This window comes from Lutra lutra, chromosome 7 (genome assembly GCF_902655055.1).
Source record: "Lutra lutra chromosome 7, mLutLut1.2, whole genome shotgun sequence".
Classification (NCBI taxonomy): domain Eukaryota; kingdom Metazoa; phylum Chordata; class Mammalia; order Carnivora; family Mustelidae; genus Lutra; species Lutra lutra.
In genome coordinates, this window is record NC_062284.1 from 139,031,087 (window position 1) to 139,056,221 (window position 25,135).

At 51.8% G+C, this 25,135-nt stretch overlaps 1 protein-coding gene across 2 annotated transcripts in view; it reads left to right on the forward strand.

The window, feature by feature from the left end:
- The first annotated feature begins 837 nt into the window (after nucleotides 1-837).
- Nucleotides 838-25,135, forward strand: part of BDKRB1 (bradykinin receptor B1) — a 52,972-nt gene continuing 28,674 nt past the window's right edge. For both annotated transcript variants that reach the window (XM_047739231.1, XM_047739232.1), the window contains exon 1: nucleotides 838-861. The gene's annotated coding sequence lies outside the window, so the exon portion shown is untranslated. The remainder of the gene's footprint in view (nucleotides 862-25,135) is intronic.

Genomic DNA, 25,135 nt, shown 5'->3' on the forward strand with positions numbered 1-25,135 from the left:
GTGTGCCAGCCGCCAACCGCGATGCCAGAAGGAAGAATGCTAGTTTTGGGGGGGGGACCTGCTGGGCAATCCACTTTTCACATCCACGATTACATTTAAGTGAGAAAGGGGATAGAACCCAGTCTGCCCGGGTTCCTGTGAAGATTCCCTGAGTTTGTCCATTTACAAAAAATGCCTGACACAGAAAACTAGTTACGGATGGGTCTGGGCTGTAATTAGTCCTCACCACACCCCCTCGGACACTTGTCCCTATCTCTGATCTCTGGTCCACCTCCCAGCTCAGAGAGGTTAAGCCACCTCCTCAAGGGCCTTAGTTAGGCAGTGCAGGGATGGGGATCCAGGACCTGCCGCTTGTGAGCACTGGACACCTCCGTCACCCGTGTCACCCGCAGCTCTAAAGGGCAGCCAGCCCACACAATAGCACGTTCCGTGGGCTAACCTGGAAATCTTCTGTGTGGCTCACTTGAGCTCTTAAGGCTCACAGGGCAGACCAAGCCCTGGATTGCCATAGCCATCCCAGCCTGGGCTCTGCAGGCGTGGGTTCTGGAAATGGTGGCCGGACTGGCGACTGGCCTGGTCGCTGGGCAGGAGCGCTGGGCTGGGCTGGAGGAGGAGGGAGGAAGTGCCCAGGAGGGCGGTGACATCACCACCCAGCCCTTGAAAGATGAGCTGTTCCCTCCACCACTTCAGCTCAGCTCCTAGGAGGGGTGAGGACGTCAGGCAGCCCTGCCGGACTGAGGGAGTGCCCAAGGTGCCCGTGTGGCTCGCTCTGGACAAGGGGGACCTCAGGCAGGGGCTGGTCCAGTCGCTTCCCCATCTCCAGGAGGACAGGAGGTCCCAGCACAAAGAGAGACCCAGCAGGTGAGTGTCCCACGGGCTGATTTCCCCGGGCTGGGGGGAAAGTTCCCTTCCTTTCACAGTCCTGACAAGTAACTACAAGGGCTCCCAGCGGGAGGAATTATCTTGTTTGTTCCAGGTTTTTCTTCTCCCTGAATCGACACAGGCATGTGTGTATTTGTGTGAACAATTTAGTGATTTTATTTTTATGGACTCTGGGTAGCTGCCTAGGACTTCAGCAACAAGGAGGGAGCAGGGATGCGTGTGGGGTTTAGATTCTGGAACACGGCTTTTAACTCATGGGTGTGCTGCTCAGGGACCCCGTGTGACCCTGAACAAGTCGCTTAACCTCTCTGAGCCTCCGTCTCTCTGTCTGCAAGTACTGTGCTTACTGGCTCCCAGGGTGGCAAGAGTTAAATCAGAGGGCAGAGGGGAGAGGGTCTGGAAATGCAGGGGAGGAGGGGCAGACCAGAGTCGGTGGGTGGTAACTCAGGCAGGCTCAAAGCCCCTCCGTCTGGTCTGAGTCCCAGTCCTGGTCCTGCCTGTCCAAGGGAGAGGGATAAATGTGGACACCGGTTCAGAGCCTGGGCTCAGCACAGGTTGGAGTCCCAGCTCTGCTCTCATTCCCTGCATAACATTTTTGAGCAAATTCTTTTTTCCCCATTTCCTGAGCATGGAGGTGACTTGGCAGGGCGGTGGAAAGGCAGACGGACATGGGCTCCCCCCTGCCTGTGAGGCCCACAGCTACAGCCCAGGCTCCGGGCTGCTGAGGGCAGGTGGCTGCATGAGCCTGGGTCGGGGCGGCCCATGGGCATCGCTCTGGTGGGCAGGTTAGAACTCACCTCCCTGAGTCACAGACTGTCTCTGGCTCCAGCGCACAGGAAGTGGGAACACTGGCCCAGGTGTGGGGCTATGGGGGGCGCTGGGCCAGCCCTCAGAGAGAGAAGGGCTCAGGATGGGGCCAGGGTGAGCGACCCCAGAGACGCTGCCCGCTCCCTCTTCTCCTCGGGAGGAAAGCCCTTCTGTGTCCTTCCAGGGCCCGGCAGCCGAGGGGTAGAGGAGAGCCCCAGGGGAGTCCCACGAGCTTGAGGAAAGAGGGCCTCTTCCTCTGTGGGGTGGAAGACAGGCAGGTCTGGGGTACAGCCAGGAGAAGAGGTTTGGGAAAACATTGAGAACAAGAAGGCTCCCATGCCATCCCCTCCCGCGAAGCCCTAAGGCCCCATCCAGCCCTGGCCTATACTCACAAAATCCCAGTGATCCCTGCTCCGAACCCCTCAGGCTAGAAGTGAAGATTGCTGGGACCAGGGAGGGGCGGGGGATGCCTCAGCCTCTCTGGGACTCTGGCTCTGTCACTGACACACAGAGAAAGGTTCAGATGACTGACTGAGGACTTGGGGTTAGACCAAATTTGAGAGATGCCAGCCAAGTGGGGACCACACAGGGGAAATGGCTGTGCCACATGGTCTCGGCTAACACGGTGACAGTGTGTGCCCTGCAAGTTCAGAGTGAGACAGAGGGTCTGGTTTTCCCAATGAAAACAGGGTTCTTCTCTCTCGGATCACGGCTGCCTCCCCTGCACGGAGAACCATGCTCAGCACCATGCAGCCCTGGTCACTACCTGCAGAACGCCAGATGCACGGATGGATGGATGGATGGATGGATGGATGGGTAGAGTCATCCTAAATGACAGACACCCATCCGAAAAGGCTGCATACTGTATTATTTCAGTTATATGACTTTCGGGAAAAGGCAAAACTATGGGGATTGTAAAAAAGATCCGTAACTGCCAGGGGTAAGGGGGAGAGAGGGGTGAATAGGGAGAGCACAGAGGATGTTTAGGGCAGCAAAACTGCATTTAAGGGTCTGTAGTGGTGGATACACATTATTACACCCATAGAATGTACAAGGGATCCCATGGACTTTGGGTGATAATGACACGCCAATATAGGTATTCACTGTAGGAGATGCACCCTCAGCTAGGGGGTATTGATCATGGAGGAGGCTGTTGGTGTGTGGGGGCAGGGGGCTTACAGGGAGCTTCTGTACTTTCTGCTCAATTTTTCTGGGACCTAAAACTGCCCTAAAAAAAAATCGAGCCTATTTAAAAAAAAAAAAAAAAAAAAGGCACAAAGCAGATCTCTGTGTTGTTTTGAAGCTTCAGAAGTCACTTAGAGTAGCTCAAGACCGTGAATCAAATGATCAGAACGTACTAAGATTTGACACCCGAGTGCATCACTTCCAACACCTACCCAGTCTAGGAATCCCCTGACCTGTGAGTATCTTTCTTAGTGTACTTGCTTCCACGGACGGGGAGCTCACTACTTCGCTGGCCAGCCCACTCCATCTCAGAAGACTTCTGTGCTTAAGAAGTCCTTCTTTGGACTGGAGCTAAACTCCTCTCCTGCTGAACAATGATCCACTGTCTAGTTCTTCGAGCTGGAGGGCACAAATTTTAGTCCTTGTAGGCCCTCTCTGAGTTAAACCTCCACAGCTCCTCCACCAAGACACACTTTCTCCTGCAAACCCCAAGAGTCAGCTACCTCTTTGACTGTGTCCTCAAAGTGGGATGTGGAGGCTACTGGAGGTTGGAAAAATATGAGTCCCCCCCACGACCACCAATTATCACAGCACGAAGCAGGGTGGAACACACGTGAGTTCTGGGTTCGAGTCCTGACCGTTTACTGGTTAGGGATGCTCTCTGAGCCTGCTTTCTCCATTGTGCAATGGGGATCCTCCTTCCTGTTTTGGGGGACCACGGGGAGCCATAACTCCGTCGGTGTTGGTGCGGTGTGAGCAGGTATCAGGCTCACTGCCGGTGCTCACCTAGTGGATGGACGGCCTATGGGGGCAAGAAGAGGTTCTGGGACCCTCAGAAGTGTTGTCTTTGCCCTGCAACAGGGCCACTGCGTCTTGGGGAGTCCCAGGAAAAGCAGCACCCCCGCACGCATTAGCTCCTGTTCCCAGGCGACACATCCTTGGGTGGTGACAGCAAGAGCCCCGTCATACTTCCCTTCGGGGCTCAAACTTTAGGTTTCCCACCCCCCGCCCCCAATGTCTGTGGGCCTCCTGATCTCTGGAGCCTGCAGAGCGCGGTCAGGTAGGGCTCAGAGACACCAGTCTCTGGCTTCCAGACACCAGTCCCCACTCAGCAGGCAGCAGAGAGACCTCAGAGCAATCACTTTGCTTCTCTGGGCCTCGCAGGGTGGCATTTGACAATCAGCTTTATCTGGACCGGACATCCCACAGGATGTTGTAAACTGTAGAGTGCCTATCACTTCAATGGTTGCCATTGGCTGATCTGTACCCATGACTCAGTGTCTCCTCTTTCCTGAGGATTCCCTGAGCGACCATGCTCCAGCGTGGGCATTGCCTGATGGGGAAAGACTGGCCGTTTCCAAACGTGGCTGAGCATCCGGTCATATGGGGGCTGACTCCCTCCTCCCGCCAACTCCAGACCCCAGGGCCCTCTCCTGGGACTCTGCCTCCTGGCAGCCCCCCAGGACTTTGAGGCAGGTGGGTCTCTGTCCACATCCAAGAGACAAACTACCTTAGCAAAGGGCTTTCTGAGGGGAGCAACCTTGAGGAGAAATTGGGCCCTGTCCCTCCCGGGACCAAAGCTACCCTTCCCAGGGGATGTTGTTAAATGTCAGCTAGTAAAGTGGGAGGATGGGTGGGAGAAAGGGCCTCTGGGCTCTCTTCTGACCAGAAATGTCCAGAAATGAATGGCTAGAATGTAAGAACATGGCGGGGAGATGAAAAACCAGACCAGGCAGGAATGGGGTGCGTCCACCGGGCACAGTGGGCTCAGGTGGGCAAAGGCCTGCGGACAAGGAGGTCCGCGCAGATGGTCTGTGGTAGCCAAAACAATGGGAAGCAAGGGACTCAAAGGAACTGGGGCACGATGGGCAAAAGACCCCCCATGGCAGCGATGCCTCACCCCCTCCCTGTCCCCTCCCTGCCCCCTTCCTGCTCCTCCTCCTCCCAGCTCTGAAGCCATCCTCAGGGACGGAATCCCACCCCCATGCCTCCCCAGCCTCATGGCCTAGGACAACCCATTAGCCTCTCCTAGTCTTGGTTCATTCAGCTGCAAATACCCATAGAACTAGAAACCTCCTAAGCCTATCTGGGAGCTGCCTGCTGTGTCTGGTGCCTTCGAAGGGGGTGGTTGGTTTGTTAAATGCAATAGGGCGACAGTGTATTGGGATGTGTCCACTCTCCTCCAACAACAGGGGCACACGCAGTGCTCTTCAGGCTCAGACGATGTCTGAAAGCAGCTGGGGGGGGGAGACCAGAGGGAGCCCCTACCCCTGGGAGAGGGCTGAGGGGGGGCAGAGCCAGGAGCCAGGCTTCCTGGTCACTGTATACACTTTCCTACTCTTTGAAATTCTTATTATAAGCATGCATATCCCTTTGCAGAACTTATATATATACATATACAATATATATAAATCATAAATACATTATATATTATGTATATTTCAATTTATATGTATTATATATAAATACATATAAATCAAGTTTATATATATATACATACAATTTATATATATACATACAAATCAATTTATATATATACATATAAATCAAAATGGAAATAAGGAGACAAAATCCTCCAAGATTCTCACTCTCCACAGCCTGCGTCTGTCCTGCAGATGAAGGGAGAGGACAATTCCCATACTGGCACAGACACCCAGGAACCAGTGCAGGGACAGGGCAGCAAGAGAACAGGAGGGACCCCAGGATGGGGGGCAGGCCGGCCCTCTGACTCATTTGCGAGTTTTTGAGGAAGTTCATTTGCTGAGAACCTACTGTCTGGGGGCTCTGTGTTGGGCACCAGGGTGTTGCTGGGGACCCAGAAACTGCTTGTCAGGCTCAGACTCTGGGGAGGAGAGTTTTTTCCTGTTACTTGTATGTGCATTTCCAGCCAAATGAGAAATTAAACCCATCAAATGATCCAAGAAAGGAGAAGATGTTATAGAAAAAAATCAGTGTGATCAGTGAATTAGTGTGAGTAAGGAAACCAGCTAAAATCTGAGGTGCGGCTAACAAATTTGGTCGTAATGTAACCTTGAAGCTTAATAACGGTTTTAAAAGGATACTTAAAATTAAAAAAAAAAAAAAAGTGGTCGTAATCTGGCTGAACTAAGCTCGTCACATCTGGGAGACAGAACTTTCTTAGACTAGCACAGAGCAGGGCCGCGGGCGCACAGTGACCCCGAGCCAGACCCCAAAGCACATGCTCCTCCCTGGGGAGGCTCAGCCAGGCCTCGGGGACATCAGTCTCTACAGTGACAGTAAGGGACATCTGGCTGTCAGAAGCCACAGCCATTAAGCACTGGAACTTCTGAGTGTGGCTCTGGTTGTCTAGAGAGAAGGGGTGTCCCGAGAGGCCTCTTTGTCTCTGCGGACTAATATTGAGGTGGTGAGTTTCAGGCTTCATCTCTTGGGAGCCTCACCGTGTGAGCCGGCCGCACCCCCCCAAAGGCTCTGGGGCACCCATGAAAGGGCACCTTTCAGCCCACCAGCCCTGAGCCTCAGGCCCCTGAGAGGGCCCCTTCCCAGGGACTCCCACGGCCGCCATTCATAGACAGACATCACTCTGCAACGTCCACTGTGAGGGCCCGTCTGGTCGCTGAGAGCAGGCTTCCCCCAAGGCGGCCTCCCTCCAGCCGCGGTCCTGGGCCAGGGCGAGGATGGGAGACAGGGGACAAGTCTCTGACTTCTCTGAGCCTCCCCTTTCTCGCCCACATCAGGACATAAAGCCCACCGTCCACGGCCATCGTGTGGCTGCTGGAACAGGATATGCATGCAGGTGCCCACACAAGGCCACCCTCCGCCTATCCCTGCCTTCCTGAGCCACTGCCCAACGATGCTCTGGGCTAAGAGGGCTGCCCACGAAGTTCGCAGAGTCTGGTGCGAGAGGCAGCGGGGGCCCAAGAAACTCCCACACAGCACTGTGCCCCAGCAGCCCCTGCTGTCTTCCCCAGGGGACCCGGGACAGTCACTTGCATGTCTTGTTCCCAAGCATCCTGAACCCAGAACTCGTGGCAGGGTGTCCACTGTGCCCTCCCCGGGGCTCTGTCACCACCAACAGATACACACACACACACACACACACACACACACACACTCTACACCCCCCCACACACGTGTACATACACCCCACGTACACGAACAATACCGCACACACCACATACACACACAACACGACACACACATACACCACAAACCACATACACACACAAACCACACACACACCACACAAACCACGTATACACACGTACAATACACACGTTTTACACATGTAAAAACGTATACACACACGCACACAGACACACACCTCACAAACATACATATCACACACAGAGACCAGACACACACACCCACAGATACACACACACACACACACACACATTCTGCCTCTCTGCTGCCTACACATCCCCACACACAGCTTGTGATGTGTCTATTATGTCTGAATCGTCTTTGGGGGCAGTTTTCCCATGAAGGCCTAGAGCCGGGGAGAGCGGAGGGTGTGCCTCCATGGGGGAGAGGGAGCAGTGGGAGAGACAAGGCACAGGAGACAGCCTAGTGCCACCTGACGTGTGTCTCAGCCCCACCTCTGGGCTCCCTTGCCACCCAACACTATCACAAGTGTTTCTTCCAATGAACCCACAAGAAGAGATGCTCTCCCCACTTGAGAGTCAAGGAAATGTCTCCAGAGCTGAAACAGAGCTAGTCAGAGGCCCAGCTAGGTTGGGAGTTGGTCGGGTTCTTCCCATGAGGACGTCACGCCTCCCTGGAGAGGCAACGGTATCAAGAGAAGGACCCCTCGGCCTGGGTGCTTCCCACAGTGGGACGTAGCCCAGAAGCCCCAGCTAGGTGCCAACAGCCCTGACGGGGACCCCTTGCACGCCCCTGGCCGCAGACCCATGTTTACTATAAGAATAAGTATCAGCCACGGGATTTTCCTTGCGAACGGCCTGGGAAACTTTTTTCAAGGGTCTGTTTGGACTGTGGTAGCTGCAGCTCAGGGGGCGAAGGGGGGCCCCTTGGGGCAGCCACTGCACAGAAAACCCCTTACATCTGAGGGACGCTGGAAATGACCATCGTTCTTGAGTCAGGAAAGGGAGCTGGGGCTTCATGGGGTCCTGGGTGCCAGGGGAGACCCGCTGTGTCCTCACCACATCCTGCACGCCGGAGATGAAGCTCCTTGTCCGACGAGTGGGGGACCCAGTCTCAGAGAGGGGGCCCCTCCCTTGATATCACATCCCAAAGCAAATGTCAGAGCTGGGATCTGAAGGCCGCCAGTGAGTCTATCAACCAAGGTCTTCCATTACACAGCAAATTTGCCTCCCATGTCCCAGCAGGCTGGACCGAGGGTGACCAGGGGAGGCAGTGGAATAAACCAGAGGTAAGGGGGCACCTGGGTGATTCAGTCGGTTAAGCGTCTGCCTTTAGCTCAGGTCACAATCCCAGGGTCCTGCGATCGAGTCCCACATCAGGCTCCTTGCTCAACAGGGAGCCTGCTTCGCCCTCTGTCTGCTGCTCCCCTTGCTTGCGTGCTCTCTCTCTCTGACAATTAAATAAATAAAATCTTAAAAAAAAAAAAAGGGGGCGCCTGGGTGGCTCAGTGGGTTAAGCCGCTGCCTTCGGCTCAGGTCATGATCTCAGGGTCCTGGGATCGAGCCCCGCATCGAGCTCTCTGCTCAGCAGGGAGCCTGCTTCCCCCTCTCTCTCTACCTGCCTCTCTGCCTGCTTGTGATCTCTCTCTGTCAAATAAATAAATAAAATCTTAAAAAAAAAAAAAAAGATTCAGGGGAACAGGGGGAAATGCCAGGCAACAGACAAACTAAGGAAAACAAAGCTGGCTTCAGGTTTTCTGCAGCACCAAATCCACCAGACCCCAGCAGAGGAACACCTACAGATACAGGAGGGAGACGGGCTATGATACTGAAAGGTCCTCCAGGAGCAAAGGCAGCAGAAACACGTGCTCAAATCTAAGAGGCTCATAAAACGTGCCGTCCCTACGGCTGTCAGGGAAAAAAATCACGCGGAGACAGAGCCCAGGCGACAGAGGCATGATTCAAGATCTAGAACAAGGGTTGGGAAGGATTTGCTCCTGATCTTTTCCTTTGTTTCTCTGGGCCTCCAAATTCGGAAAATCAGTCTGAGCCCTCTGACCCTGAGGGCTTATGCCTGGTAGTACACCGCATCTTCCCAGAAGTTTCCTCAGCAGCAGCTCATCTGGGTACTTTCCCCGGGTTTGAGGAGCCTGCTGAATCCACCTGCTCAGAGCTCCTGAGTAAACAGGAAACCACTGAAGAAACAGTTCATAAATACTTTAGACATTTCATTTTAAATGAAAACATGATTGCGTATTTATTGGTTTTTATGTAAGCAAGTCTTCTCCCTTTGAACACAAGTTGGCTGGCCATCTTCCTTACATGAGCTAACCCATAATTCATTTCCTATGTTTTTAAAAATCGGAGAAGACTATGGTCATATATGGTCTCAACCCAGATTTTACTTAGCTTATTTAAGTATCTTCATTACAAAGGTAATATATGTCCTTCGTTTAAAAAACATTAGAGGCTTGACTACAAAGAATAAAGAAAATGCAAAGGCAACCAAGGATCCCCACTCAAAGGCAAACACCACCAGTTAATAATTTGGCGTTTGCCTACCATGTTGTGTATAAAATTTAGTGCCCTGCTTTGTTTTTTCTGCTTGACACGATAACAGAAATAGCCTTTTTTTTTTTTTTTTTGTAAACTGTTTGGAACATCATTTTTTCCTAAAGATTTATTTATTTATTGGAGAGAGACAGAAAGAGAGAGCACAAGCGAGAGGAGCAGAGGGAAAGGGAGAGAAAGAACCTCAAGCAGACTCCATGCAGCGTGGAAAGACCAACACAGGGCTCGATCTCATGACCCTGAGATCATGACCTGACCCAGAACCGGGAGTCTGATGCTTAACTGACTGAGCCCCCCAGAGTCCCTGGAGCATCATTTTGTATATATTTATATATATATTTAATATATGTGTATTTAATATATGTGTATATATTTAACCAATTTCCTGGTCCTAAATATTTTGGTTCTTATTTTCCTCATCTAAATGCATGAAGCCTTTCCTGTCCTTTTGACTCTTTTCAGAAATACCAAGCGACAAGGAAAGGGAATGTTTTAGATGCTTGATTTGCTTCATCGAATTATCCAAGTTGAATTTTCTGGAGACAGGACTGGGAACCACTCCACCCTCTCCTGCCTGACTATATGCAGAAAAGATATCCAAGCCGTATCTCCCTGCTTTCCTCAGTCGGAGACCGGCCCCCACTAAATTGCTTGCGAATCGGATTGTTTTTATGTTGTATTGGCCGCGAAGGGTGTCTCCAGGAATCAGAGCCAGGCAGCCAGAGACTGGAGGGAGGGGGATCTGGCATCTCATCAGATGCAAACTCTTGCTAACAGCAATCCTCACTGAGAACCTATTAAAAACCAATCCTATTTCCTCAATAAGGAAACTGAGGCCCAGAGAGGCTAAGAGACCTGGTACTAAGCAGGGACACAGGACCGTGGCCTGCATTTTTCCTGCAGCAGGCTTCAGAGCAGAGTGTGTAGGAGGGTGAGCAGTCTGGAAACAGGCCTCTGCCTGGCACAGATTCACAGTGGGCCAGGCACGGCATTTCAGAGGCTCTTGGTTCTAGTCCCCAAACTGGAAAATCATAAGGGAAGAGACAAGCTTGTGCATGTCAGAAATTCTCCTCGATCCCAGCTCAGGAAGTGGGAATGTTCTACCTGCTGTAGCCCCAGAAATGATGGATCCTGGGGACCTGCACCCCGTACCCTAACCCAGCAGGCTCTGCAAAGGTCTCAGAGCCCTGGGCAAGTTTGCAAGACCCCTCGTGGCAGCTGGGCTGCGGATCATGGTTCCTGAGCTGGGTTACATGAAGACATAACAGTGCTCTGATGTTCAACCCCCTTTCCCCACCCTACCCCAACACCACCACCCCCACCCCCGCCGCAAGAAGGCAGCTGGCGAGGGTGGGATAAATGCAGACATCGGTCTAATGCTGTACTCTGCACTTCATAGCTCGCTGGTCTTCTGGGAGTTAGCGACATCTCTGAAGTTCATTCTTCACCCAGAAATCAGGTGGTGTCACACCCAGTGTAAGTCTCTCACAGTGTTGCTTGGAGAATTAAGGGAGATCAGGTCTGTGAATCGCCTAATGTAGAGTTGACAGTCCTAGGACCTTCACATCATATGAGTTTCACATATAGTCTCAACCCAGAAAGGCCAAGGAGCGACATGGTCATGGCATGGAATGAGGCAGCTCCAAGTAGTTGTAGGGCTTTAATCTGTAGAATTTAAGGAATCTCTGTCCAGATACACCAAAAATACTTCTCAGACTTTACTTGAACAACTCCAGTGACAGGGAACTCACTACTGCAAAAAGCAATGCAATTTGGCAAAACTCATCAGCAGCTACACTGTCTGGACTGAGCATTTAGAGAAGCAAGGACCCTGTCCTGTGCTCAAGGGACTGACCATATGGCAGTTGGGATGGGTGTAAAGAAAAAGGAAAACTCATGTGTGTGCACGCGTGTGTGTGTGATCCAAGCCTGTTTAGTTGTTTATTAAAATGAGGACAATACTATGAGCCTCCCCCTCACTGCCCCTCTTCTTACAGGACTGAGGGGAACCCAAGGACACGGGAGCACTTTTACACAGAGGCCCAGGCCTGCTCTGCCCCCAGACTGCTGAGGCTCAGTTTCTTTATCTGTAAAATGGAGCTATCGGCGCTGACCTAGCATTGTGGTGAGGGTTTCATGAATTACTCTGTGTTATGTGCTCAGAGCAGACAGAACACGCATTTTCTATCGATGTCACCTTCCTCATCCTCATCCGTCCCTCCAACAAATATTCCCCAAGCACCTGCCATGGGCCCGGGCCGGTTCCCGGAGGTGGGGGTCCAGTGGAGGGAAAGGTAGAGGCATCTCCTGCAATTCTAACCCCCCCCCACACACACACACCGACCTGGCAGGGAGAGAGACAGCTAAGGGAGCTGTGTACACAGAACGTGCTCAGACATAACGGGCTCACAGGGGCTGGGGCCTCTCTGCAGGGAGGGCTCAGCAGGTCTCTGGAGGCCTCCTCGAGGAGGTGGCATGGAGATGAATCCGCAGGATGACCAGGAGTTGGAAGGGACCCTCGTAGAGGGGAAAGTGGGCAGGGAGGCAAAGAGGTAGACCTCCAACCAAGACACGCTGGGGCCCAGCAGGCCCGGAGCCAATGATACACTGTCAGGAACCCTGTGAGCTCATGGACACATCACACAGGCTTGGAATCAGCCCTGATAGGAATATTTCCACCATGAAAATCTGCCCCCTACCAACCACCAAGAGTCAGCTGTTAACATCCACAGGAACCCCACTTGCCTGCCTCCAGCTCCTCTCGGTTGGCTGAACCAGCCCACCGCCCTCATCAAGACAGGTGTCCCAAGGACTAAGGCCAGGACAGCAGGAGCCCCTCTTCCTCCTGCAAGCTGTCCTGGGCAAGTCCAAGGCATGGCAGGAGTATTTCCTGAACGAGTGTTCACTGGGAGTCCCCGCCACACCACAGGCTGGCCAGGGGTCCTGTGACTCGGTCCCTGGGGCAGCTCAGGATGAGTGGGGTGGGGGATGGGGGGACAGTTCTCAGGCACAAGCTTTCCTGACAAGGACAGACAGACCTGGCTTTTCTGGGGCTCTAGATAGCTGCAGAAGACAGACAGGTCAGGACGCAGGCAAAACTGTAGCAGGAAAAACAGAGGCAGGAACAAAAGAACCCATTAAGGTTTTGTTCACGCCTGCCTTCTAGGGAGAGAAGGGATCACCTAGATCCAGCACGTGGAGACAGCCCAGGGGACCCCACTCCCCGGCTCCCTGCCTCCCTCTACAAGCCCCTTCAAGGTCACTGACCCACCCTGGTCATCCACACCTCAACCCCCTCCAGAGTCCATCCTGCCGGGCATCTCCCGTCCGTGCATCCCCTCCTTCTGCCTCTCCCCCTCCCTCCAATGCCACGGCTGCCTTAGCCCCCCGACTCTCAGCCTCCCAATTATGGGAAGCCCCCAAGCTCTCCAGAATGACAGTGTCTATCACACCCCGACAATACCATGCTTCTTCTATTCAAGTGTGTGAATGCAAAAGCATGAAGATGAGACCTCCAGGTGAAAGCTATATGGTTGGGGTCACCTGGTGTGATCGTGTCCTCCAGGAAGCCTCCCGTGCTCTGCCCTTTAGGCATACTCCAGCCACCTGGGAGATTCCTGAGGGCACGGGTTGGCTCTAGTTTACCATTACAGTGACACTCTAAAGAGACACCGTCCCGAGAGGTGCCGGGGTTCGAATCCCAGCTCCACGAGGCACTCACTGTGTAACTCTGGCCTCTCTTTTCTCATCTGTGAAATGGGAACAGTAGTAGTCCTTCCATCTAATGTGGTTGTGGAGTTCCTCAATTAATTCATGGAGAGCACTTAGAACACTGCTTGGCAATCACAGTAAGCACTACAAACAGGCTAGCACATGACCTGGTAGGCAGCACACAGTAGGCCCTCATAAATGGACAGAGTGAGTGATATAGAAACAAAGAGCTTATTGATTATATATTGAAATGATATTTTAGATATACTGACTTAAAAATATAGTATTAAAATGACTTGAGCCTGCTTCCTTTTCCATTTTTGGGTGGTGTTATTTTTCAAATGTGGATACTAGAAAATTTGAGATTACTTCATTAAAATTAGATCTCCACTGGACAGCACTGCTCCACGCTGAGGGAAACCAAAGAACCAAGACTCAGGTTTCATGAACAAGTGAACTGATAGGAAGAGAAAGCAGAGTGAGAAACGTCATAAATAATAAATAATAAATTGAAAGAAACGCAAGAGACATACCAACCAACGCAATATGTAAAGTAATTTGGGTTCTGATTCGAGAAAATAACTGTGGGGCGCCTGACTGGCTCAGAGGGTAGAGAACACAACTCTTGATCTCAGGGTGGTGAGTTTGAGCCCCGCGTTGGGTGCTGAGCCTACTTTAAAAAAAAAAAAAAAAAGAAGAAAAGAAAAAAGACTTGAAAAAAAAGTAGGACATCATGAATAGGAGATCATGAGACCATCAGGAATTGGAACACTGCCTGGAGAGTTGATGCTAGTAAATTATTGCTGATTTCTTGTGGATGTGTTAATGGATAGGCACGGACACTTCTCGAAAAGAGTCCTTATCTGGTAGAGACACACCGTGAGGTATTTACAGAATAAAGGGTAGGTGTGTGAGATTTGCTCTAGTCTTACAGGAGAGGGGGGGTGGGTTTTGGTGTGAAAGAAACAAGACTGACCATGAGTTGGCTCTTACGGAGGCTGGGTGATGGGTACGGAGAGTTTCATGAAGGCAGCGTGTCAGCTTGTGTATATTTTCAACGCTTTCTGTAACAATAAGCTAAAAAAACAAAAACAAAGAGACAAACCTGGGGCTCTGCCTCGGTGCCAATCCTGGTGGCTTCACCTCGCTAGCTGGGCCTCAGTTTGCTCATCTATGAAATGGGCGAGTAACAACAGTCCGTATGCTATCTAGGATGGGGCGTTGAAATGTACAGAGAAAAATACCTTTATTTTGGAGGTGCTTTAGGCATCGTCACCAGTCTTCGCAGTACCCTTCTATGGGAGGTCATCCTCATTTACCCACGGGGCTCGGTCTCCTGCCGCAGGTCATCGGCCCAACAAAAGCAAGACACATCCCTCGCTTGCCGGTGTCCGTGATATCAGTACCTGTGCTGGGGCCTGAGAGACAATTTTCCCACACTCTCTGCTTCACTGATCCTGGGAGACTCAAGGCCCATCCCTTTGCAGATCAGCGCTAAGGGACATGCTCCCCTGCCACGCCTTTCTAGAAAACGTCTAACACAGGCTGAACCTGGAGCTCTGGGATTAGGTCTGAAGGTTGCCTCTCTGGGTTCCAATGGGCTCCACCTCCCGAAGCAGAACTGGGCAGAGGGCCATCGTCCCTGCATGGGGGCCAGGCTCAGACCTGACTGTGGCTTTGTCTTGGGCCGGCCTGGCAGGCGGGGCCAGGCCCCAGGATCCTCAGAGGCAGGCAGGCAGGGAGACATGCTTCCGGGTGAAGGGAAGCTTACTAAGACTGACTCATTCCCTCAGTCACCGTAAATGCCTTTGGATGCCAGCAAGTGAGAGGATGCCCCTGGAGCAGCACTGTGCCGATCCCCCCACCCCACCCCTGCTTGCCTGTTTCTCCGTGGCTGCCCATTTCCTCTTTAGGGACAGGGATGTGCAGCGGTCTCCGGAACCATCTATCACATCTGCTTATTGGAATCGCGGAACTGCGGTCCCAGAGGTAACAAGGCACTGACTCCAGGTCACACTGGGGCTCAGCTAGAGAATGGAGATGGTCCTTGAAGGATGGCATTAGGGTGTAGCTTGCCACCCAAGCTCGTTTTGTCCTGCCCAGTGCGTCCGTGCTCTTCCCCACTGTATCTCATGACAAGCACACGGCGAATGGAAGTGTATTGAAGGAACAAAGCGTCGGAAGTGAAGGCACAATAGAAAGGGTCCCTTTAGAGCCGAGATCTCAGACATCACATTGTGCAGGAAGGCACAAAACTCCACCTGCCCCCAACTGGGCGTTCTCCGCTGTCCCTCTCACACCACTTGGTAGGTGTGGTAGGACCCAAACCACTTTGTGCCATGAGGGGTTGTTTTTTTTCTCTACAGTTGGCTCCCAGTCTCTGTTTATTATGTCTCCCTCCTTGTTTTGTAAACCAGCTGTGTGGGAAGACACAGTAAACGTTTGCATGTGGCCAAGGCCCCCGGCCAGCTGCCCTCTCCTCCCACCCCAGCAGGTCCACGGCCACCGCTAGGCCACCAGGACCCTCCAGGAGCTAGAGAGTCTGCAGAAGAAATGAGCATTCTTCAGTACATCTGAACCTGAGCTTTTCCTGAGGAATTGCTTTTCTGGAAAACACATTCCCTCTGGACCCACAGCCTTCCTTTCTCGCAAGGCTCTCTTGCAAAGATTTGTTTCCTCCCTTTATAAATTATTTACATGCTCATGATGTCAACCCCGGAACATACAGGAGAGGGGAAAGGACACCATTCGAATCACACTTAGGCAGCGGCTCTTAGGTCTCGTGTATGCCCCCACACCTTTGCATGGACTATGGGTGTGAGGTGGGTTTTTAAACATGTTCACAATCAGACAATATTAGCACCCAGCACTTTCTTCCACATGGGATGGGGACAGTTGTGGCGTGATTTAAAAAAAAAAAAAAAGAAAAGAAAAAAAAAGAACATGGGGTCTGGGTATCAGGATTCTGGGACCTGGCTTCAAGGTTGAGCACTGCCACTAGCTGGCTGTGTGTCCTGGGAAAATGCCCACCATCTCTGGGCCTCTGTGTCCACTTCCGTAATGTGTGTTTGATGAAATGTTCGAAATGATGCCCTTCTTACCCTAATATTCCAGGATCCTGTCAGGTTAACCTAGGAAGAGTTTGCGGGGTGGAAGGAAGAAGGAAAGTGGAAGAGGTTTGGTACAAGAATCCCATGCTTCAATTAAGACAGTTCTCGGGCTCTGACCCCAATGGCCCCTGTCTTATGAGTGCCTCTAGACCCCTGATCGCCTCTGGCTGGCTCCAAACTCCTAAAAGACCACTCCAGCAGGAGATCGGCAAGGCCTTGGCTGGGGTCTCTGGCTGGCACTTACTTGCTGTGTGACTTTAGACATCTCATCACCTCTCTGGGCCTCAGTTTTCCCTTCTGTGAAAGAGGGTGGGGGTAGGTTGAACTTTTGCTTTTTAAGGAAAATTCTTTCCTCCAATAAAATTGTGTCACGGTAACCTGATACAGAGCAGAGAGGAAGGGAAAGCTAACATCTAGGGAGCATTGAATATGTATCAAGCGTTGCTCTAAGTACTTTGCAATCATTAACTTCCTTATATTGTCAGCAATGAAGTAGGAGCTATTAGTAGGCATGCCCATTGGATGTATTAAAAAACTGAGGTCTGGAGGGGTTCAGCTGCTTGTCCGGGGTTATACACAGATAGTACCTGTTGAAGCTGGGATTCCGACCTGGTTGGATCTCAGTTATGAAACCCCAGTCCCATGCCATTCCCATCACTTGGGGACATCTCCAGGTACCGAGCCTACGCTCTTCCACATTCTCACACGTACACACACCTGTGGCTATCCCTCTGTAGCCCACCCACCAAGCTCCCTGCTCAAGCCCCAAACCAAAGGCCCAGGGACTGCCGATTTCCCAGTCCTGCGCCATTCCCCAGCGGTCCCCAAGCAGCCCGCTGGACTGCCCCTGCCATCCCTTCAGGCTGCAGCCACCCACACCCCCGACCTGGGAGCAAAGGCAAAGAGGTGGGAGCACAGGAAATGTCCTGGGGGGACAGGAGAGGAGCAACGTGGCTGGGGCATGTTGACCTTAAAAATAAGACTATCAGTGGCTTTACCAGCAAAATGGTTTGAGGACAGCAGAGAACTGCAATTTGGGACACACACGCTACAACAAAACCTTAGCCAAGCGAAGAGAATAAAGAAGAAAAAGGCTCTTCTATGGAGAGAAGGGCAAACCTGGCTGGGGGGGGGGGGGGCGGTTACAAACAAAAAGCCTGTGAGAGAGAACCGGAAGTTCCAAGCATAGTGATTTCTCATTGGCTGAGTTGTGACTGTCTCTCATTGGCTGGGCTGTTGCTGGGTCAGAAGACAATCTTCCTTCTTTCTTTCTGGGGGAGGGGTGCATGCTTTCCTCGGTGCTAAAAAGGGCTATAAAGAGTGGTGTGATGTGAAAGCTCCCCCTGCTGGCCGCCTAACTCCATTTTATTTCTTTAGTTTTGGGGGGGCGTATTTACTTTCCTATGTATTTCTTTTCTTTTCATATTTTTTTAAAAGATTTTATTTATTTATTTGTTAGAGAGAGAGAGAGCATGAGCACAGGCAGACAGAGTGGCAGGCAGAAGCAGAGGGAGAAGCAGGCTCCCCGCTGAGCAAGGAGCCCGATGTGGGACTCGATTCCGGGACGCTGGGATCATGACCTGAGCCGAAGGCAGCCACTTAACCAACTGAGCCACACAGGCGTCCCCTTTACTTTTCATATTTTTATTTAAATTCTTATTAGTTAATATATATGGTAAAATTGGTTCCAGGTGTAGAATTTAGTGATTCATCACTTATATACAACACCCAGGGCTCATCACAAGTGCCCTCCTGATACCTATCACCCCTGTAGCCCATCCCCTCCCCACCCACCTCCCCTCCAGCAACCCCCAGTTTGTTCTCTATCATTGAGAGTCTCTTATGGTTTGCTTCCCTCTCTCTCTTTCTCTTTCTCCCTTCCCATATGTTCATCTGTTTTATTTCCTAAATTCCACATATGAGGGAATTAGCATAATACCCTCTCGTTCCATCCACGTTGTTGCAAATGGCAAACTTTTATTCTTTTTGATGGCTCAGTACACACACACACACACACACACACACACACACACCCATCTCACATCTTCTTTATCCATTCGTTAGTCGATGGACATTGGGCTCTTAACATAATAGGGCTATTGTTACTAATGCTTCTATAAACACTGGGGTGTATGTGCCCCTTCAAATCTATATTTTTGTATCTTTTGGCTAAGCTGACCCTGTTTTATTTATTTTTTTTTTAATTTTTTAGAGAAGGACATGGGGAGAGAGGCAGAAGGAGAGGGAGAGAGAGAATCTTAAGCAGGCTCCGACATGGAGCCAGATGAAGGCCTCAGTCTCACAACCCTGAGATCATGACTTGAGCCAAAATCCAGAGTCAGATGCTTGACTGAGCCACCCACACGCTCCAAACTGACCCCATTTTATTTTATTTTATTTTATTTTATTTTATTTTATTTTATTTTATTTATTTTAAAGATTTTATTTTTCCACTTGACAGAGATCACAAGTAGGCAGAGAGGCAGGCGACGGGGGGTGGGGGGGACAGGCTCCCGGCTGAGCAGAGAGCCCAACACGGGGCTCGATCCCAGGACCCTGAGATCATGACCTGAGCCAAAGGCAGAGGCTTAACCCACTGAGCCACCCAGGTGCCACAAACTGACCCCATTTTATTTATTTATTTTTTAGTATTTTTAAGATTTTATCTATTTATTTGACAGAGAGAGACCACAAGTAGGCAGGGAGGCAGGCAGAGAGAGAGGAGGAAGCAGGCTCCCGGCTGAGCAGAGAGCCCGATGCAGGATTCGATCCCAGGACCCTGAGATCACGACCTGAGCTGAAGGCAGCGACTTAACCCACTGAGCCACCCAGGCGCCCAACTGACCCCATTTTAAATGAGGTTTCTCTTTATTCCGTTGCATAGGCACTAAGAAAATATATTACATGGAAAGAGCTTGGAATAAAGAAATGATTCATTGATAACAATAAACAAATGTAATGCTAATGGCTATGTGTAGGGATGGAACTCTAGGAGATCTGAACATGTTTAAATGCTATTTACTGTGTGATTACATTATCTTTTTTTTATGTTCTACTTTTCTTTTTTTTAATTTTTTTTTCTCACTATACCACATACCCTCCCCAATGTCCATCACCCAGCCATCCCATCCTTCCCACCTCCCTCCCCTCCAGCAACCCTCAGTTTGTTTCCTGAGATTAAGAGTCTCTTACGGTTTGTCTCCCTCTCTCATTTCATCTTGTTTCATTGTTCCCTCCCTTCCCCTATGATCTTATGTCTTGTTTCTCAAATTCCTCAGATCAGTGAGATCATATGATAATTGTCTCTCTCTGATTGACTTATTTCGCTCAGCATAATACCCTCTAGTTCCATCCACATCTTTGCAAATGGCAAGATCTTGGGGTTTTTTGATGGTTGCATAGTATCCCATTGTGTGTATGGGGGTGGGTGTGTATGGTCACATTATCTTCTAAAACAAAAAGGGAAGGTGTTAGGATGTCAGATGATGTTGCCCAATCATGAAAACTCCAAAACCCAATGTGGGGAAAAGAAGCAAAACATGCTGAACAGAATAACCTTCCATAATAAGCAAAAGATAAAGGCTGAACCGGGCTCCGGGTCATCGGAGGGCGAGCAGAGTCGGGCAAGTGCGCCCTCCCCTCTGTGGCAGAACACAGAGTGGCCTCGGGCCTCGGCTTCTCTTGCCTTCTCTGTAAATGTTTCCAAAACATTCCAGGCCTGCAAAGTGTGCAAATGCCAGAAGAGCCCACGTGGCAGGACTGGGTCTTCTGATTCTGCTCTCGAGGAGTTCCTAGAATGGGGGTTGACTTCCCAGAACCCCACCCTTCCCCAGAGACGGCTTTGACCTTTTTTCAGGACAAAAGAGAAAAGGGTCCCCTGGAAACTGTGCCCAGGCCACGCTTCTGCCCTGCTGCAGAGGCCAACAAGGCGCAGGAGGCCACCTCCCCCTCCTCCCCGCCCCCCGCCCCACCAGTGTTTACTGTGGCCCAATCTCTTCCCTGGTGACTGGCTATAAACAGCCCCTTACCGGGACTCGTGGAGATCAGAGTTCAGAGGAAAGCGTCTGTGCTGGGGAGGTGTCCGGGGAGGGCTCTCCCATGTGACTCGAGACGTCGGCTCTTTCTGACCCTGGCCTCGATTCTGAATTGCTGGGGGGCCGGAGAGATTCCACTTACAGGCGAGTGTCTTTCAAGAGACTGGGACGTGCAAATCCGTGCAGGCCCAGCGGAGTGGCAAGATGAGGAAGACGCCCTTCCCTCTCAGGATGCGGAATATAGTGGGATAGACGGCCACACAACACACCACACACACATCACACACGCCACCCCCACACGCATACCATGCACACACCACATACATACACACAACACATACCACACACACCACACACCATACACATACACACCACACATACATCATACGCATACCAAACACACACACAACACACGTACACACCGCACACACAACACAACATGGGATAGGCAGCCACACAACACACCACGCAACACTCACCATAAACATACCACACACAACACACAATACACACCACACACTGCGTAGACCACACAACACATACAACACACACCATATACACACATCTCCCACATACCACACACATACCACCCCACACCCCTACACACATACACAACATGCACCCATCACACACACAACACATACCTCACACACACCCCACACACATACCATACACACACACCATGCACACACACATACACACCACACACACCACACCACACACACCATATACATACACACCACACACACATCATACACATACCACACACGACACACACACAACACACACAAACACACCACACACACTGCATAGACCATACAACACACACCATATACACACATCTCCCACATACCACACACAGACCACACACATACACTACATACACACATCACACACACAACACACCTCACACACAACACACACACATCATACACCCACTGCACACACCACACACATACACATCGCACACAACTCACACCACACATCATACACATACACACCACACATACCACACACACCACACAACACACACCATACACATATACACACCACACATGCACACACCACACACGTATACACCGCACACACCACACAATCCACACGATGCACACACACATAATCACACACCACACGCGCACATCTCACACACACCCCACACACATACACAACATACACACCCCACACACATACACAACACGTCCCAGCGACACACTCACCTCTCTCCATCCAGCTGAGGAATCAGCATCTGGGAACCGAGTGTGGGTCCATGAGCTGTGAGCAGGAGAGCAGACAGGCCGCGTGGAAGGGTCTCCCGCATCCCACCGCTCATGCGATGGCAGAAGCAGACCAGCCCTTTTCCTGGGGCAGGAAGGTCAGCTTGGCTTCGAGAACACACTGCCCACGTGCCATGTGCATTCACTTCCACGTGCTGACGGCCCTGGGAGGTGGGAGCTGTTTTTATACAAACCTGCAGATAAGAAGCCCAGTGGAGGAGGACCCAGTTCCAGGTCTGACTTCTGATCCCAAGAGCCTGGGCGCCATTTCCAGCTAGGCGTTTTGGGATTGTTTCCCCAAATTCGGTCATTCCACATGCGGTCTCTGCCAGACCTAACCACCCACACAGCCACTTCTCTAAAAGACTTACTTTTGACCTGTGACTTCCTATCACCAACTTTATTAAAAGGAAACTGAGTACCATCTGTCATCAAAACAACCTACCAAAAATAAACACTGTGGGCTCTAAGCTCTCCAAATCTGGCTAGACTCGGGCACTGGGCACGCCCTTTTTGCAGAAAACGGGTGCAAATCCCAGACAGAGGTTGAAGCCACATGGGCCCCGTGGGGACCGGCCCGTCAGGAGGGGTGACCACATGCTCCAGGGTTCCCCACCGTCCGGCCCACACCCCTCGCCGCGGGCAGCTCCTCCGGGTCTCGAAAGGCCACAGGATGCTGCCTGGAGGGGTCTGTGAGGTTGGGGGCTCCAGCCCAGGGGAAGGTTGGCCCCTGAAAAAGGGACGTTGTGCATTTCAGGGTGACCCCAGACTCAGAGCCCCTGAGATGTGGGTTCCTGGGAAGCCACAAGGGTCTCCCTCTGAGACTCACATGGCATTTACCCCTGGCAGCGGGGACAGACAGGATTCCTGTGATTCAACAAAAGGAAATATTTTTGAAGCGAGTCTTCTTGGCCTGGATTCTGAGGCAGATGGAGAACGAATGAATCAGGACGTTGGATGTTCCTTATGAAGCATCAGTGTGAGACACAAGGGGGAAGCCCATCTTCAGAGTCATCCCCTCCCACCTCGCTGCTCTGGCCTGTAGGGCGGAGGTGGTGGAGACTGACCAGGACAGTCCTGAGGCCTGGCGGGGACTGGAGGGACAAGGGAGCTCCTTCCAGGTGACAGAGAATGAGGGCCGCACTCCTGACCACCCCCCTCCCCGGAGCCAATGTGCCCTGGAGCCACACTCCCTCCCACATTCCTTCCAATCCCTCTCTGACATCTGACATCAGATTTTATAATCCCCACAGGGTCCCAGGAGGACAAAGACGGCACATTCACACCAGGCCATATGGAGAGGTTTCTTTCTTTAAAAAAAAAAAAAAAAAAAAAAAAAAAAAAAATATATATATATATATATATATATATATATATATATATATATATATTTAACAAAGAGAGAGGCAGGGAGAGAAGTAACACAAGCAGGGAGACCAGAGAGGGAGAAGCAGGCTTCCCACTGAGCAGGGAGCCAGATGTGGGACTCCATCTCAGGACTCTGGCATCGTGACCTGAGCTGAAGGCAGATGCCTAATGACTGAACCACCCAGGTGCCCCCAATATGGAGAGATTTTGGACAGGGGGTCTGCTTAGAGTGTGGACGCTCTGTGGAACCTCAGGGCTAGCAGAGCCAGGGCCCCGGCAGTGGTCCCCGCCCCTTGCCGAGAACCAAGATGAGATCTCACCAAGATGAGATGGTGGAGGTTGTCATCTCCGGAATCCTGGCCAGGGAGGTGGAAGGGGCCCCTCAGAGGAGCTGTGACCTCAGCCCCTGGAGGCCCCGAGGCAGGGAAATGGGGGCGATGCCCCATCTTCATGCTCTCCCTCCCTCCATGTCCTGCCGGTGCTCCCGCTGGCCAAGTCCACGGAAAGGGTCCCCTGGGGCTGGGGGTGGGCTGCAGGGAGAGGGGTAGGGAGTAGCCTGCAGCCCCACACAGTCCTCCCCTGGGCTGGGCACCTCCAAAGCAGAGGGACAGAAACAACACGTACCCCCCCCCCCCCCCCCCCCCCCCCGCCAAAGCCACCAACTTCCCTGGACTTGAAATCCCTTTCTTGGGCCTGCTGGAGACAGAGAAGCCTCAGGCTTTGTTTTGAAAATGGGAGCAGTTAGGGTCAGCCGGCCAGATTCCCAATGGCCCAGCGGGTGGACACAAGGGAGGGCAGTGAGGAAATGTTGGGCACTCCCCAGGGTGACAGGCTAGAAGCCCTGAGTCACCTGTCACCGTCCCGTGGGAAAGGGAGGCCTGCAGGCGGGCTGAGTCCCTCAGCAGGACAGGGAACCCCACGGGCAGAGGAAGGTCTCCGGGCTCTTTCTCACTAGGCAGCATGGAGGAATGAATGATTCAAGCACATGACCTCTCACCTCCAGTAGAATTTTCTTCTTAGGGGCCAGGAGGGGCCTCCCCAAAAAGGCAATCTACAAGGTCTGTCTTGCCTTCCCTAGATCCCCCTCCCTGCAGGATCAGTACCACTTTGCAGCCCGTTCCTCCTCTGGAAAGTTCTAAATCCTGGCCTCAGCTCAGCTTAGGGGTTCTGCTCAACCTTTTTCAGATGTGAACTAAATGTCTTCTGCCTGTTTCCCACGTACCAACTCACTCCCTTCTTTTTCTAACGTGCCTGTATTTCCTGAACTGTCTGCTGCCCTAGTTCCACCCACCCCCCAGCTGAATTCAGACAGCTGGCTTCTGGAAGCCTGTATGCCTGCCCTTTGCACGGGCTGCTCTTGCTAAGAAGTGGCTGGAACCTGGGGCTGGGCAGACCCGTGGCCGCATGCACTCACACGCACGTGCACCTGGGCTCCCGGCTAGTCCCACGCTTCCGGGAGAGGAGCAAGAGGTCGCGAGAGATGGGGAAGCCCCCTCTGCCTCTTCCCCCCATAGGAGATGGCAGCCTCTGTGGTGGGTAGGGAGGGGCATCCTTGACATGCTGCTCGCCCTCATCCCCAGCCTCTCCCTGGCCTGCCTTACAACCTTTCTAAACATCCCTGGGATTCCTCCTCTCCAGTCTCCATCATCCGGCTCCTAGACAAATGTCTCCCTGCCTCCACACTGCCCCTGCCACAATCTCCTCCCTTCCTTCCCCCAACATCCACCAGGGCCTAACACATGTCCACAGCAAGTTTTTTCCTGCCTCAGGACCTTTGCATCTGCTGTTCCTTCCACCCAGACATCCTCCTCTCTACCACTATCCTGTTACCCGGTTTCCTCCTGCATAACTTCAGGTCTCAAAATAAATACCCATTCATCCCCCAGAGCAGGCTGGTTTAGGACTCCATGTTACATTCTGTCATGGAACCTTTATTTCATAGTATTTATGTCAGTTTTCAGTTAATTAGTGACTAATTCAGGAACACCTAGCTTCTCCATTGGACTGCACGATCCTGGAGGACAGGACATTGTACCATTAGGTCCCTAGCACCCATATGCAGTAGCTGCTTAATAAACATTTGTTAAATGAAGGACTCCGTTTCCCTT